This window comes from Caretta caretta, chromosome 1, assembly GCF_965140235.1.
Source record: "Caretta caretta isolate rCarCar2 chromosome 1, rCarCar1.hap1, whole genome shotgun sequence".
In the NCBI taxonomy this organism is placed as follows: domain Eukaryota; kingdom Metazoa; phylum Chordata; order Testudines; family Cheloniidae; genus Caretta; species Caretta caretta.
Window position 1 is genome coordinate 212,843,075 of NC_134206.1, and position 17,131 is coordinate 212,860,205.

The following is a 17,131-nucleotide window of genomic DNA, read 5'->3' on the forward strand; positions in this document are numbered from 1 at the left end:
AGGGCAGACTGGAATCCACCCAACAGCCTCAAGAATGGGAGAACCAAAGAACAAGATAACATCTAGGAGCACGGGAGCCGTCAGGAATGTGCTATCTGCTGATTGATTCAGCAACAGCATGATGAAGCAATTCCCATAGACTGGCATGGGAAGAAATTCCTATAAAAATAGACTCTAAAAAGTGAGAACTTTGGGGTCTGATTCTGCAAACCAACTTCCAGGAGCATCAGATGAGCATCTGACAAGGCCCTGCTCCCTCCTCATGTCCAGGCCACCTGGCCAGTGGCTTGGCATGAGCAACTCTAAGGCTGGTAACTATGATAACAACCTTGCAGAACCTGTGTGTGTGTGTGTTTGTATGAATGAATGTGTGAATAAATATGAGATTGAATGGAATGTTATAACTAGAACTAACTGCTTACTATGATTCTTTCTGTATTCACAATAAATGTGGTATTTTGCCTTTTTCCCTTTAATAAGATCCTGCTGGTTTTTATTTTATTGGTACAACACTTTTCCCCTCACCTTTTTATTTACACACTCCCCCTCCATGGCCCCACAAAATCGGGAGATCTCCTAGTTAACCTCCTCCTAGCCCTAGGTAAAACAGTCGTTTATAAAACCAGAGTGGGGAGGTTGGCTAATGAAGCATCCTGCGATTGTAGGGCCGTTTTTCGATCCTCAGTATATTCACGTATCCGGGCACAGTTCCTCTGAGCAGTGTCCACCGACTCCCTTGACGCCTTCGAGGAGTGGTGGGCGCTGTCCGAGGTTCTCTGCTCGGTGACCCCGTCCAGTTCCCTCCGTCTGACCCTTTGATTGAGGGGAAGAGCGAGAGACCCTAGCCCCAGCCGTTGCCGCTGTGGATACCATCATCACTGTCACCTAGGAGGGGTCCTATAACACGTGGGTGTACACCCTCCCCCACCCCCAGACCGCCCATCCCGCAGCCGTGCCCATCTTGTTGGGCACTCTCAGGAGAGGAATAATCGGTGACACTGGGCGTGGCACTAGGTAACTCGAGGGGGTGGAAGACCACGAGTGTCGAGGAAGCCCCCCCGCTCTAGGCCACCAGGTAACTCAGGAGGGTGGAAGACCATGAGTGTCGAGGAAGCCCCCCCGCTCTGGGCCCAGGCTAGTCTGAACACTTCTCCCTCCTGAAGGCTGCTGTGTTATACCTTCTGTTTGCTTTGTTTTGTTGCATAGTTTTGCTTTATTCTCTTTGGTGATTCTTTGTAAGTGTTACACAAATAAAATTCTTTTCTGCTTCAAAAAAAAAAAAATTACTCTCCTATAACCATCTGGCCTGACCCTGTCAGACAGTGTTCACAGTAAGCTGAGACTTTTTTGGTTGTGGCAAATAGTAAATGTGATTATTGGTAAACACAGTACTTACATTACATTTACATTTGTCTACTGGTGGGTTGCTAACACTTCTATTCTCCCAAAACACTTCTTCCCAAGAATTAACACATACACAAAGCCCATTATACCGTACTTTGATCTTATTATTCAATTCATCCCACATACACGAGCCTAGTGAAATGTCTTTACTACAGGGCTCTGGAGCAACAGGCAAAGACAAGCACACCCACTTTTGAGGTACAACAACTGGTGTTCAATAGCTTCCCTCCCTTCCCAGCCCTCTGGCTCGAGGTCCGGGGTAGCCAGAAGGATCCCATGTGCAATATGGGGAGTGGGCTAACTTTTCATATGTTTGCTTCCAGAGCCTGTTGGTGTGTGATTTTAACAACAATTTCCCCAATTAAGAGGTCTGGCCTTACTATGCTAGAAACATACTGCATCCATTCGTACTGATAAGTATCAAACAGTGATATTACCCAAAACATTTTGTGTTCCAAGGTGGACAAAGCAAGTATCTGCATTTCAGTACATCCCATAGCTAGAGCAGTATGGGTTTTTTTTACTTCCATTTGTTTCTGTATTAGGCTGTCCTGTAGATGGGACAGAGAGATTAATTTATTTTTAATTACCTCCAGGTCTACAGTATTTACAATCTCTGCTCCAAAACCAGTTCCTCCTAAAATGGTGTCTGCTACCTGAGGATGTTTCCCTGCAGTATTTAATACACAACAGTGCTAGCAACAAGACAAACAACACAAGGCAAAACATAGAATACAAAACACAATTTCTATTGTGACAGTAGATTCATCGTATTCTGGGTTGCTCTTAGCTGGTATCAGCTTTTCCCGATTTTCTGAAAGACAAAAAGAACATGTTTCTACCCCTTTTGGGGTGGCAGATTATTGCTTAAAATTTTGCCTAATTTAATGGTGTCCAGTTTGCAAATTAATTCCAGTTCTGCAGTTTAGGCTTGAATAAAGACTGGGAGTGGATGGGTCATTACACAAACTAAAAACTATTTCCCCATGCTAATTTTTCCCCTACGGTTACTCACACCTTCTTGTCAGCTGTTTGAAATAGGCCATCCTGATTATCACTACAAAAGTTTTTTTTCTCCTGCTGATAATAGGCCACCTTAATTTATTAGTCTCATTAGAGTTGGTATGGCAACCCCCATCTTTTCATGTTCTCTCTCTCTATATAATCTTCCTACTGTATTTTCCACTGCATGAAAAGTGGATCTGATGAAGTGGATTTTAGCCCATGAAAGTTTATGCCCAAATAAATTTGTTAGTCTCTAAGGTGCCACAAATACTCCTTATTATATTCACACTCATTAGCATATTTTCATAAAATCATATGGAGTGCAACGTCACACAGGGGTAGTCTCATAGATGATCATCTAGTGCTGCTAACTTTCACAGTTTTATCAGGAGTAACATTATATTTGGTATTTTTCTTAGAGCCCCTGCTCCTGGAGTCACATGACTAGGAAAAACTTTTTCACTAGGAAGGTGGTGAAACACTGGAATGCGTTACCTAGGGAGGTGGTGGAATCTCCTTCCTTAGAAGTTTTTAAGGTCAGGCTTGACAAAGCCCTGGCTGGGATGATTTAGTAGGGGATTGGTCCTGCTTTGAGCAGGGGGTTGGACTAGATGACCTCCTGAGGTCCCTTCCAACCCTGATATTCTATGATTCTATGATTGAGTTAGAACATAAGAACAGCCATACTGGGTCAAACCAAGGTTCATCTAGGCCAGTATCCTGTCTTCCAACAATGGCCAATGCTAGGTGCCCCAGAGGTAATGAACAGAACAGGTAATCATCAAGTGATCCATCCACTGTCACCCATTCCCAGCTTCTGGAAAACAGAGGCTAGGGACACCATCCCTCCCCATCCTGGGCTAACAGCCATTGATGGAGCTATCTCCAAGAATTTATCTAGTTCTTAACCGAACCCTGTTATAGTCTTGGCCTTCACAACATCCTCTGACAAGGCGTTCTGCAGACTGACTGTGTGTTGTGTGAAAAAATACTTCCTTTTATTAGTTTTAAACCTCCTGCCTATTAATTTAATTTGGTGACCCCTAGTTCTTGTGTTGTGAGAAGAAGTAAATAACACTTCCTTATTTACTTTCTCCACACCAGTCATGATTTTATAGACCTCTATCATATCCCCCCTTAGTCATCTCTTTTCCAGGCTGAAAAGGCCCTGTCTTATTAATCTCTCCTCATACAGAAGCCGTTCCATAACCCTAATCTTTTTTTTTTCCCCTTTTCTGAACCTTTTTAAATTCCAATGTATCTTTTATGAGATGGGGCAACCACATCTGCACATGATGTTTTCAAGATGTGGGCATACCATGGATTTATATAGAGGCCATATGATATTTTCTGTCTTATTATCATTACCTTTCTTAAATGATTCCCAGCATTGTCAGGTTTGTTGACTGCTGCTGCACCTTGAGTGGATGTTTTCAGAGAACTATCCACAATGATTCCAAGATTTCTTTTTTGAGTAGTAACAGCTAATTTAGACCCCATCATTTTAAATCTCAAGTTTCATTTAAAGAGAGTCCATTTCTACCCTTCAAGCTTGAAAATATGACCTGCGTGTACCCTAAAGGTTCAAAAATCAGAAGGGTAGGATCTGATGAGAAAAAATCAAATAAAAAAGAGTCCCATTCAATTACATCACATAATGGCAGACAGCTAAAAAGTGACAATTTTTTAAGTGCTTATATACCAATGCTAGAAGTCTAAATAATATGATTGGTGAACTTGAGTGCCTTATATTAAATGAGGATATTGATATAATAGGCATCACATAAACTTGGTGGAATGATGATAATAAACAGGACACAGTAATAACAGGGTACAAAATATATCGGAAGGACAGAACAGGTCGTGCTGGTGGGGGAGTGGCACTATAAGTGAAAGAAAACATAGAGTCAAATGAAGTAAAAATCTTAAATGAACCAAACTGTTCCATGGAATCGCTATGGATTGCAATTCCATGCTTTAATAATTAGACTATAGTGTTACTTGAGTTGCCTGTTACTTTGGAGTATGCTGATTTATTAGGGTTACTCTTCTGTGGGGGGATTGTTCTGTAATTCTATCAATGTACTGCTTGTGTCACTTGTGTTCTCATATGGAGCTCTACTTCTCCCTTCTGTAAGTTCCCTCGCAATGGAGCTATTCTGCAGGACCTAGGTTCCGTAGGGCTAGGTTCTTCCAGCCCCAGAATCAGGCGAACACACACACACACACATTAACAGAGAGCGTCTGAGAGGACTGGGTTAATCAGCACTCCCAAGCTGACTCATTATATGCCCCTGGTCTCAGCAGGCTGGGTCGAACAGCATTTCCAAGCTTACACCCTCATATGTCCAAGGTTCGGCATGTCCCTATCCCCACTTTCACGTTACAATTGTTCTGGTAGTAACCCACTTGATAAGCAAACCCCACAGGATTTTTGGGTGCTACAGGGATCTTTAGCTTCTGTACGAGCGTTGCTGCAGAGAGAATGGGGAAGCCAAAAAACACCCACAAGGGGGAGAGAGAGAGAGAGAGAGAAGCAACCAGCTTAACAATGAAAGTTATTTATTGCCAGGTAATAACCGTATAAGGGGAGCCAAACAAACAAAACAGTTATAATATAAAAGGCTATACAGAGAGAGAGAGAGAGATGGGTTCTCACCACTCAGTGAAGCTTGAATCGATCAGGGTTCCCAGGTGGTGGTGGTAAGCTGAGGGTCCGGAGTTTTGGAGACAGGCAGAGCCCCCAGGATGATCAGTCAGGAGAAGATGAAGTCCGAATGGAACTGATACAGATTTTGGATCCAGGCATCAGAACACTTACTTGAGTATGGGTAGGGGTTTTTGTAGGAAAAGAACAATGATTCAAGGGAGAACACTAGATTTGTTTATGGGTAAACTGATGACTCAAGGGAATGTACCAAAGTTGTTTTGTTCAGGCTAGACAATAGAAAATGCTCATTCCTTGTTGTGGGCGGTGTTCCTTTGAGGGAACTTACAATGCAGTTAGGCATCTTCAGTATTGTGGATACGAATAAAGGATTTATTACTAGAATTGGTCTGATAACTACTGAGCTGGGTGTGTGCAGGTGTGGGTTCATAAACATCTGGAGCAGAGATTCCCCATCATGCAGTGCTTCCCTGTTTTTCTGGTCCCAGAGTTCAGTGTGGTTCTTGCCTTGGAATCTCTGTTCTCCATTCTGTATGCTAACTGGGATGCCTCCCTGTCCCATCTTCAATGCAAATGAGGCTAGGGGAGTTTCCTTAATCCTGTCATCCTTGTCCGGAGGGTTCAGGTGTGTCTTCCACTGCCTTTTCATAGAATCATAGAATATCAGGGTTGGAAGGGACCTCAGGAGGTCATCTAGTCCAACCCCCTGCTCAAAGCAGGACCAATCCCCAACTAAATCATCCCAGCCAGGGCTTTGTCAAGCCTGACCTTAAAAACTTCTAAGGAAGGAGATTCCACCACCTCCCTAGGTAATGCATTCCAGTGTTTCACCACCCTCCTAGTGAAAATTTTTTTCCTAATATCCAACCTAAACCTCCCCCACTGCAACTTGAGACCATTACTCCTTGTTCTGTCATCTGCTACCACTGAGAACAGTCTAGAGCCATCCGCTTTGGAACCCCCTTTCAGGTAGTTGAAAGCAGCTATCAAATCCCCCCTCATTCTTCTCTTCCGTAGACTAAACAATCCCAGTTCCCTCAGCCTCTCCTCATAAGTCATGTGTTCCAGTCCCCTAATCATTTTTGTTGCCCTCCGCTGGACTCTTTACAATATTTCCACATCCTTCCTGTAGTGTGGGGCCCAAAACTGGACACAGTACTCCAGATGAGGCCTCACCAATGTCGAATAGAGGGGAACGATCACGTCCCTCAATCTGCTGGCAATGCCCCTACTTATACATCCCAAAATGCCATTGGCCTTCTTGGCAATAAGGGCACACTGCTGACTCATATCCAGCTTCTCGTCCACTGTAACTCCTAGGTCCTTTTCCGCAGAACTGCTGCAGAGCCACTCGGTCCCTAGTCTGTAGCGGTGCATGGGATTCTTCCTTCCTAAGTGCAGGACTCTGCACTTGTCCTTATTGAACCTCATCGGATTTCTTTTGGACCAATCCTCCAATTTGTCTAGGTCCCTCTGTATCCTATCCCTACCCTCCAGCGTATCTACCTCTCCTCCCAGTTTAGTGTCATCTGCAAACTTGCTGAGGGTGAAATCCACACCATCCTCCAGATCATTTATGAAGATATTGAACAAAACCAGCCCCAGGACTGACCCTTGGGGTACTCCACTTGACACCGGCTGCCAACTAGACATGGAGCCATTGATCACTACCTGTTGAGCCCAACAATCTAGCCAGCTTTCTATCCACCTTATAGTCCGTTCATCCAGCCCATACTTCTTTAACTTGCTGGCAAGAATACTGTGGGAGACTGTGTCAAAAGCTTTGCGAAAGTCAAGGAACAATACGTCCACTGCTTTCCCTTCATCCACAGAGCCAGTTATCTCATCATAGAAGGCAATTAGATTAGTCAGGCATGACTTGCCCTTGGTGAATCCATGCTGACTGTTCCTGATCACTTTCCTCTCCTCTAAGTGCTTCAGAATTGATTCCTTGAGGACCTGCTCCATGATTATTCCAGGGACTGAGGTGAGGCTGACTGGCCTGTAGTTCCCAGGATCCTCCTTCTTCCCTTTTTTAAAGATGGGCACTACATTAGCCTTTTTCCAGTCGTCTGGGACTTCCCCCGATTGCCATGAGTTTTCAAAGATAATGGCCAATGGCTCTGCAATCACATCCGCCAACTCCTTTAGCACTCTCGGATGCAACACATCCGGCCCCATGGACTTGTGCTCATCCAGCTTTTCTAAATAGTCTCGAACCACTTCTTTCTCCACAGAGGGCTGGTCACCTCCTCCCCATGCTGTGCTGCCCAGTGCAGTAGTCTGGGAGCTGACCTTGTTCGTGAAGACAGAGGCAAAAAAAGCATTGAGTACATTAGCTTTTTCCACATCCTCTGTCACTAGGTTGCCTCCCTCATTCAGAAAGGGGCCCACACTTTCCTTGACTTTCTTCTTGTTGCTAACATACCTGAAGAAACCCTTCTTGTTACTCTTAACATCTCTTGCTAGCTGCAACTCCAGGTGTGATTTGGCCCTCCTGATTTCACTCCTGCATGCCCGAGCAATATTTTTATACTCCTCCCTGGTCATTTGTCCAATCTTCCACTTCTTGTAAGCTTCTTTTTTGTATTTAAGATCAGCAAGGATTTCACTGTTAAGCCAAGCTGGTCGCCTGCCATATTTACTATTCTTTCTACACATCGGGATGGTTTGTCCCTGTAACCTCAATAAGGATTCTTTAAAATACAGCCAGTCCTCCTGGACTCCTTTTCCCCTCATGTTATTTTCCCAGGGGATCTTTCCCATCAGTTCCCTGAGGGAGTCAAAGTCTGCTTTTCTGAAGTCCAGGGTCTGTATTCTGCTGCTTTCCTTTCTTCCTTGTGTCAGGATCCTGAACTCGACCATCTCATGGTCACTGCCTCCCAGGTTCCCATCCACTTTAGCTTCCCCTACTAATTCTTCCCGATCTGTGAGCAGCAGGTCAAGAAGAGCTCTGCCTCTTGTTGGTTCCTCCAGCACTTGCACCGGGAAATTGTCCCCTACATTTTCCAAAAACTTCCTGGATTGTCTGTGCATTGCTGTATTGCTCTCCCAGCAGATATCAGGGTGATTGAAGTCTCCCATGAGAACCAGGGTGTGCGATCTAGTAACTTCTGCGAGTTGCTGGAAGAAAGCCTCGTCCACCTCATCCCCCTGGTCCAGTGGTCTATAGTAGGCTTCCACCACGACATCACCCTTGTTGCTCACACTTCTAAACTTAATCCAGAGACTCTCATGTTTTTCTGCAGTTTCATACTTGAGCTCTGAGCCGTCATACTGATCTCTTACATACAGTGCAACTCCCCCACCTTTTCTGCCCTGCCTGTCCTTCCTGAACAGCTTATACCCATCCATGACAGTACTCCAGTCATGTGAGTTATCCCACCAAGTCTCTGTTATTCCAATCACATCAAAATTCCTTGACTATGTCAGAACTTCCAGTTCTCCCTGCTTGTTTCCCAGGCTTCATGCATTTGTGTATAGGCACTTGAGATAACCCGCTGATCGCCCCTCTTTCTCAGTATAAGGCAGGAGCCCGCCCCTGTCACGCGCTCCTGCTCGTGCTTCCTCCTGGTATCCCACTTCCCCACTTACCTCAGGGCTTTTGTTGGGGACACTGGGGCATGGCCACTAGGTAACTTGAGGGGATGGAAGACCATGAGTGTCGATGAAGCCCCCTCGCACTAGGCCCAAGTGTCCTTGCCCCCCCCCCCCCCGCCTGGAGGCACTCGCAGCAGTTATACGTACTAGGCCCAAGTGTCCTTGGCCCCCCGCCTGGAGGCACTTGCAGCAGTTATGCTGAGGATCTGCAACAATATGTTGCAAAGTCAGACTGCCTGAAACTAAACAAGGCCAAACAGGGCAGATATGGAAGAACAATGCTGAATAAAGCAGCTTTATGTATGGTTTAACAGATGGTACAGAGAACAAGGGAACTAGCTGGTAACTGGATTGGATGGCTATATGGATACTTAGGGCAGCTTGCTATTGGATAAGTATGCTGAAGGAAGGATGTATAAAAGCCTGTGTAACTTCCTGCTCTGTGTGCAGGATTTGAGATTCTATTCTCCCTGTACCTTGTTCGCAGCTGCAAATAAACTTTTCTGCTTCTCCACCCTGTTGTGATTATTGGGTGACGCACACTGGACAATGAACCTTGCTGTTGTTCGCCTCTGGCACTGGGTGCTGGCAACAGCTTTTGGCGTCCCTGGGTGGGCGACGAGGCTGCTATTTAGCCTTGCCTGGACCCCTCCTGGAGGTCGAGGATTGCGGCGAGAACCGACACCCAGCGTGCACCGGTGAGTTCATCGGGGGCCTCGGAGGAGACGCGATTTGATCTACCCCGAAGGGCACAACGGTGCAAAGCACTCATATAGTGGAGAAGCAGCTGTGGATGACGGTGAGGAACCGGTCCCTTGGACATAGGGGAGGAGCAGCTGCGGGCGACAGAGGGGAACCGGTCCCTTGGATAAGGTAGGAACCTTTTGAAATCCGGATTGTATACTCTGTTGGAACTTGGGGACACCCAGAGTTACTCTGTAGGTATGGGACAGGGACAGAGCTCAGGGGTTAGGGCACGGTGTACGCCCCTAGAATGCATTCTAGCAAACTGGAAGGTATTTGGTGCAGATCCGATGATTAAGAGTCAATTAAAACGATTCTGTACAGTTGACTGGCCTCAATATCAACTAGAGGACCAGGAGTGGTGGCCACCAGAAGGGTCAATTAATTACAACACTCCAGTTACTTCTGTTCTGTCAGAGAACGAGGAAATGGAATGAACATATGTATGCGCATTTGTTTTTGGCTTTATGTACTCGACCAGATATTTTACAGTGCTGTAATCTGACTCCGACTGGTTCGGTAGCAGCTAATGTTAGTCCCCAAACCCCCACCCCCACTGTAATGGCAGAGCCGGTGTCCCCTTTGGCCCCTACACCCATGCCTTGTAAGTCCCCAGTGGTTGGCTTATACCCCTTAATCACCGAAACTAAAGTCGCCCGGTCTGGATTGGACAGGCATCCGGCCACGACTATGCAGGTTTATACTCATGTGCCCTTTAACCCTGTGGATTTGGCTGCTTTCAAAGCACAGGCAGGAGAGTTTTCCACCAACCCAAGCAGGTTTATTTCAGTTTTTGAGGGATGTCTTAGCAGCCACAAGCTGGACTGGGATGATTGTAACATCCTCCTGCGAACCCTATTGTCTGAGGTTGAAAGACAACAGGTTGTGTCCAAGGCAAGGGAGGAGGTGCAGAAATGGTACGACCGGGATCGTATTAATGTCCCTGACCCGGATTAAAGTCCCCAGAGCAGACCCCAGGTGGGATCCAAATAATCCTGGGGATATGACCCGCCTTACCTCCTATAAGGAGTTGCTTTTGCATGGACTCTGTCACTCGGCTGTCCGACATAATAATTGGGCAAAGCCATATGAAGAAATGCAGGATCTAAAAGAAAGCCCAGGGGCCTTTCTACAGCGTATTCAGGATACGATTCGACAGAACACTAATGCAGACCCCGATGATCAGGCAACTGAGTCAATCATTAAGGGAATTTTTACGAGCAGAGCAGCCCCTGATATTAAGAGAAAGTTACAAAAAAAGGAGGATTTAATGAGCATGACCAAGGCACAAATCTTAGAAACTGCAAACCGAACTTATAGTCTGAGAGAGCCAGAGAAGGAGAGAAAGCAAGTGAGACTGATGGTAACAGCGGTACAGGCCGGCACTAAGGGAAGTGGCCGGGGAGGAAGGGGCCATGGACGCGAACGTCCGGGCTCGCAGGAGAGACGACTGGGTCGCAACCAGTGTGCCTTGTGTCGACAAGAGGGACACTGGAAAAATGAGTGCCAAAAGAGGAAAGAAAAGGGGGGTGCCTCTATGATGGCGATGGCGGAGCAGGAATAGGGGTGTCAGGGGAGACGGACCACCCTACCCCCAGAACCCCGAGTAAAGATGCAGGTGGGAAGCTCAGAAATAGATTTTTTAGTGAACTCTGGAGCGGCATGAGCTGCCGTAAATCGACCCCTTCAGTTGCCAGTAGCAGATTCCCTTACCGTGGTGGGAGCCACAGGCAGAGACACCAAGTGCCCAGTGTATGCCCCAGCAGAATGCGCTTTGGAAAACAGGACTATATCCCACAAGCTGGTATACCTCCCTGAGTGTCCAACACCTCTGCTGGGACGGGATCTGCTTTGTCGCCTCGGTGCCACCCTGCATTTTACTGAGGATGAAATAACCCTTACCTTACCCCCTGAGAATGCATGGATCATGACCCTTGCAGTTGAGCCCTCAGCTATGCAAGCCCCAGAATGGAGCCCATGGGAAGACCAGGTGTACCCCCTCGTGTGGACATCAGGATCCCAGGAAAGGCCACCCACCAGACCCCCATTACCATTCAGCTCATACCAGGGAAAGGCCCAGTGCAAGTAAAACAGTATCCAATCAAGAGGGAAGCCAGAGAAGGTTTTCAGGAAACTATGGATCGATTCCTAATCTATGGTATTCTCCGGGAATGTCAGTCAGCCATTCTACCCGTATGGAAGCCTGATGGCACGTATCGGCTGGTACAGGACCTAAGGGCAGTCAATGAACGGGTTAAGACTCTGCACCCTCTTGTCCCTAACCCGTATACCTTATTGGCTTCTATAGGGGGACAGTATACCCATTTTTCAGTCCTCAATCTGAAAGATGCTTTCTTTACCATCCCAGTTGCCACCCCATCACAGGAGATCTTCTCCTTCGAGTGGGAGGACCGAAATAGGGTTAAAAAGCAACTTTGCTGGACAGTGTTGGCCCAGGGATTTAAAAACTCCCCCACCCTCTTTGGCCAGGCTCTGGCCAGGGACCTAGAGGAGTGGGATAATGAGGTGGCCCTCCTTCTGCAGTATGTAGATGATTTGTTAATTGCCCCTGTGGGCCAAACCCCCTGCATTAAAGCCACCGTGAGCCTCCTGAATTTTATTGGACTCCGGGGATATCGGGTAGCACAAAGTAAGGCTCAAATCGCCCTCCCAGAGGTATGGTACCTCGGGTTTCACATACGGCAAGGGGAGTGTCAGCTTTCAAGTGAAAGAAAGGAAGCTATCTGTCAAGTTCCTACCCCAAGTAATCATAAGCGGCTCAGGGCATTTCTGGGTATGGCAGGCTTTTGCAGGATATGGATCCCAGAGTTTGGACTATGGGCTAAACCCCTGTACGACTGTGTAAAAAGAGCAGATCATGACCCCTTCTATTAGACCCCAGAGGCTGACAGGGCATTTAAAATCTTGTAAAGGAAGTTGATGGAAGCCCCGCTCTGGGCCTGCTGGATCTCTCTAAGCCGTTTCAGTTGTATGTACACGAACGAAAGGGGGTGGCCCTAGGAGTGCTCACACAGCTGTTAGGAGCATGGAGACATCCCGTGGCTTATTTTTCTAAGAAACTGGATCAGGTTGCAAAGGGTTGGCCAGCATGTTTACGGGCGGTCGCAGCTACTGCCCTAGTGCTTGAGGAAGCTGAGAAGCTAACATTGGGAGGGGATATGCAAATCTATAATCCCCATATGGTCCGAGCCTTATTGGATGCAAAGGGAGGGCTCTGGCTCACCCAGGCTCAGATTGCTCAGAATCAGGTTAAGCTGTTAGAGAACTCAGAAGTCACCTTACAGCCTTGTCCCGCCCTTAACCCAGCCACTCTCTTGCCAGAAACAGAGGAACAGGAACATGACTGTTTAGAGATCATAGATGCCCAGTACTCCAGCCGTCCGGATTTAAAGGATGTACCCCTCCCAAATGCAAATTATGAGTGGTACACTGATGGTAGCAGTACTGTAATAGATGGGCAAAGGAGGGCGGGTTATGCTGTTGTGACCCTCCATGACACTGTGGAAGCTGAAGGTTTGCCTGCTGGGACCTCTGGCCAGCTGGCCGAACTAATAGCCCTGACCCGTGCACTTGAACTGTCAAAAGGAAAGCGGGTCAACATTTTTACTGATTCAAAGTATGCTTTTGGGGTGCTACAAGCTCATGCTAGCCTATAGAAGCAAAGGGGAATGCTGACAGCCCAAGGCTCCCCAGTCAAGTACGGGCCTCAAATCCTCTGGCTTCTAGAAGCCGTACAACTTCCCTTGGAAGTGGCGGTGGTACACTGTAAAGCCCATCCAAGGGAAGATCAAGATGTGGCCAGAGGTAACGCCTGGGCAGATAGAGAGGCTAAGCATGCTGCCACCCTGCCATCCCCTCAGGCTGAGAACGTCCATATACATGCCCTTATCCCATTAGTAGGGGAGCTTCCAACCCCTCAGTACTCTGGGGAGGAGAGACAGCTAACTGACAAACTCGGTCTCTGGGAAAAGGAGGGATGGCTCCATTCCCCGGAAGGGAAGGTCCTCCTACCAAAGGGCCTGATCCAGCCAGTGCTGCAGAAACTACATCAAACCACTCATGCTGGCAGGGAAGCACTTATCCAACTAATGGGAAAATATTTTATCACTTCCGGACTCCGACCCCTGGCTGCCCAGGTACAAGCGGACTGCTTAGTCTGCCAAAAGAATAACCCCCAACCGGGACATCCTGTGCCACCAGCTGCCCTGGAACCCACTCCAGGTCCCGGACGAGTGTGGCAAATAGATTTTACTGAGTTTCCCCGGACCCAAGGCTCAAATATCTCCTTGTCATAGTGGATCGGTTCAGCGGATGGCCAGAAGCCTTCCCATGCCGTAATTGCACTGCCAGAACAGTGGCCCTCAAGTTTGTTAAGGAGATCATTCCTCGCTTTGGACTCCCCCAGTGGATAGAATCTGACAACAGGACACACTTCATATCAAAAGTCATTCAAAGCATCTCACATGCCTTACAGATCCCCTGGAAACTCCATACGCCCTGGAGACTGCAAGCGAGTGGTGTAGTGGAGCATACCAATCAGACCCTTAAAAGACATCTCTCAAAAGTGTGCCAAGAAGCCTCACTGCGATGGCCTGATGCTTTGCCCCTCATCCTACTCCTGATCCGCGTTCTCCCAAAGGGTAGATCAGGGCTTAGTCCCTTTGAAATTATGTTTGGAAGGGCATGGCCTATGAATGGCACCCCGGTTCTGACAGGGGAATGGGAGTTGGGTAATGTTTTTTTGGCTCAGTATATGTGTTCCCTGTCTGCTGTTCTCTTGTCTCTTCACAGGCATACCAAGGATTCCCAGCCTCTCCCCTTGGACTCTCCTGTCCACTCCTTACAGCCCGGCGACTCTGTGCTTGTTCGTACCTGGAAAGACGAGCCTCTCCAGGAAAAGTGGAAAGGACCCTATACCGTCCTGCTGATCTCCCATACAGCGGCAAAGATCGAGGGACACAAGAACTGGATCCATCACTCTCGTCTGAAGGCAGTACCCGCCCCCTCGTCAGCAGAACAGTGGACCGTCCAACCTGCTGACTCCTCATCTAGTGACGATCTTGGGCTAAAGCTACTGTTTATGAGACACAAATAGCGGGCACCTTAATGCTAAAATGGGCCCACCCAGGTACTGGAGACCCTGGGTTGCGAAGACTCTGGTAATAATTAATTGGGTAAAATGTTATTCTCTGTATTGGTATTTCCAAACTGTGCATATCGGGAGCATAACTCCTTTGTTTCGCTTGCGCACCATGTTGCTACTTTAACAAACCAGACTGATTTCTGGGTATGTGCTCCAACTCCACTGTCCCCCAAAACGGGAATGCCCCTTGACATGCTGCCCCTGACCCTAGCAGAATTAGCCGCCACCAAAGAGCAGGAAAGAACGGACTCACCGTTCTGGAACAAGACCTCTTTACAGCAAGCCACCTAACAGGACCAGGAGTATTCAGTTGCAGTACTCACTGAGGGAGTATTTTGTTTTACCCGAAACCAACCTGATCACTATGGGCGTCCTGTGGGAAAAAGCTCCTGTGTTATTACACAGTGGGCTGATGGGTATTGGATAAAGACCAAGAGGGGAGGCCAGCGGTGTGGGTGTAATGGTTCCTCCCCTTTTAGGGAAACTCTTATGAATAATCTTACCACAAAAGAAGGGTTTGGAAATATAACTTGCCGTCCAGTTAATATCTTCAATGTAGCAAGCCAATGGTGGGTTTGTAGTGGTCCCTATCGCGAGTGTAATTTGAAAGGTACAATTAGAAACACTCCCACTTGTACCCGATCAGGAGGATGGGATGCCCCCTTAGGGGCATATGAACTGTTTCGAAAAGCAGCCAAAGCAGCCTTAAATATCCCAGGAATCCCCTTAAAAAACAGTCCTTACTGGGCCCTACAGGGTCACTATTTTGTATGTGGCCAAAAGCCTTACATGGTGCTGCCAGCCAACTGGACAGGTAGCTGTTATATAGCTCATGGAGTTCCTCATCTGTCAATAACTGCCACACTGCCCAAAGGAAAGATTAGAAATGCCTGAGATACCTCTGTTGAGTCACAAGAAAAGACCCTGCGGCGACTGACTACGGCACTGGAGGGCAATATAAAGAATCCCCTCACAACCGAGAAGCTTGTAGGGTGCTCTGTACTGGGAATAGCGCCACTGTTTACCGGGCCAGCCATGGCATGCATAGGCCGCTATACTATAAGGCTGCAAATGGTACTTGAGAAAGTTGCCTTAGAGTTAGAGGACTTGGTTAGTGATTTAGGGTCAGCAGTAAAAACATTAAATAAAGAGGTACAGCAGCTCAGGACATTTTCCCTCCAAAACAGGCTGGCTTTGGACTATGTCTTGGCATCCCAAGGAGGGGTTTGTGCCCTCGTCGGGCTCCGATGTTGTGTATATGTAAATGATAGCAGTTATGAGATCTATGAAAAGGTGGTACAGGCTGAGGCCCATGCCCGAGCCGGAGCACAGGTTGCCTATACTGCCCCCGAGAGCGATTGGTTGCAAACCTTGTTTTCAGGCTGGGGTTTGTCGTTTTGGCTTGGTGATTTATTTAGCCTGTTATTGAAACTTCTCTTTCCTGTATTGCTTGTGTTAATGGTGTTATGCTGTGCAGTATCATGTGTCAGGACCCTTTTGCAAAAGTTAATGTTATTCTTTTCAAGGCTATCACAAAGTGATTATGCAAAGTCTTATTGTAAAGAAATAAGTAGCCCAAGTGAGAAAACTCAGAGCCAAGGCTGTTGAGTGTTCTCAAAGGAGGGAGTAGTTGTTGGGGACACAGGGGCATGGCCACTATGTAACTCGAGGGGATGGAAGCCCACGAGTATCGATGAAACCCCCTCGCACTAGGCCCAAGTGTCCTTGGCTCCCCGCCTGGAGACACTTGCAGCAGTTATGCTGAGGATCTGCAACAATATGTTGCAAAGTCAGACTGCCTGAAACTAAACAAGGCCAAACAGGGCAGATATGGAAGAACAATGCTGAATAAAGCAGCTTTATGTATGGTTTAACAGATGGTACAGAGAACAAGGGAACTAGCTGGTAATTGGATTGGCTGGCTATATGGATACTTAGGGCAGCTTGCTATTGGATAAGTATGCTGAAGGAAGGATGTATAAAAGCCTGTGTAACTTCCTGCTCTGTGTGCAGGATTTGAGATTCTATTCTCCCTGTACCTTGTTTGCAGCTGCAAATAAACTTTTCTGCTTCTCCACCCCGTTGTGATTATTGGGTGACGCACACCGGGCAACGAACCTTGCTGTTGTTCACCTCTGGCACTGTGTGCCGGCAACAGCTTTGGTCTCTTCCCCCGGTGAACCTAGTTTAAAGCCCTCCTCACTAGGTTAGCCAGCCTGCTTGCGAAGATGCTCTTCCCTCTCTTCGTTAGGTGGAGCCCGTCTCTGCCTAGCACTCCTCCTTCTTGGAACACCATCCCATGGTCAAAGAATCCAAAGCCTTCTCTCCGACACCACCTGCATAGCCATTCGTTGATTTCCACGATTCGACGGTCTCTACCCAGGCCTTTTCCTTCCACAGGGAGGATGGACAAGAGCACCACTTGCGCCTCAAACTCCTTTATCCTTCTTCCCAGAGCCACATAGTCTGCAGTGATCCACTCAAGGTTATTCTTGGCAGTATCATTGGTGCCCACGTGGAGAAGCAGGAAGGGGTAGTGATCCGAG

General features: G+C 47.4%; 1 long non-coding RNA gene across 1 annotated transcript; it reads left to right on the plus strand.

Moving 5' to 3' along the window:
- The first annotated feature begins 9,098 nt into the window (after positions 1-9,098).
- On the plus strand, positions 9,099-16,658 carry LOC125622812 (uncharacterized). Its single transcript, XR_007352815.2, has 2 exons — positions 9,099-9,550; positions 14,234-16,658. It is a non-coding gene; the product is annotated as an uncharacterized LOC125622812 (long non-coding RNA).
- The last annotated feature ends 473 nt before the right edge of the window (positions 16,659-17,131 follow it).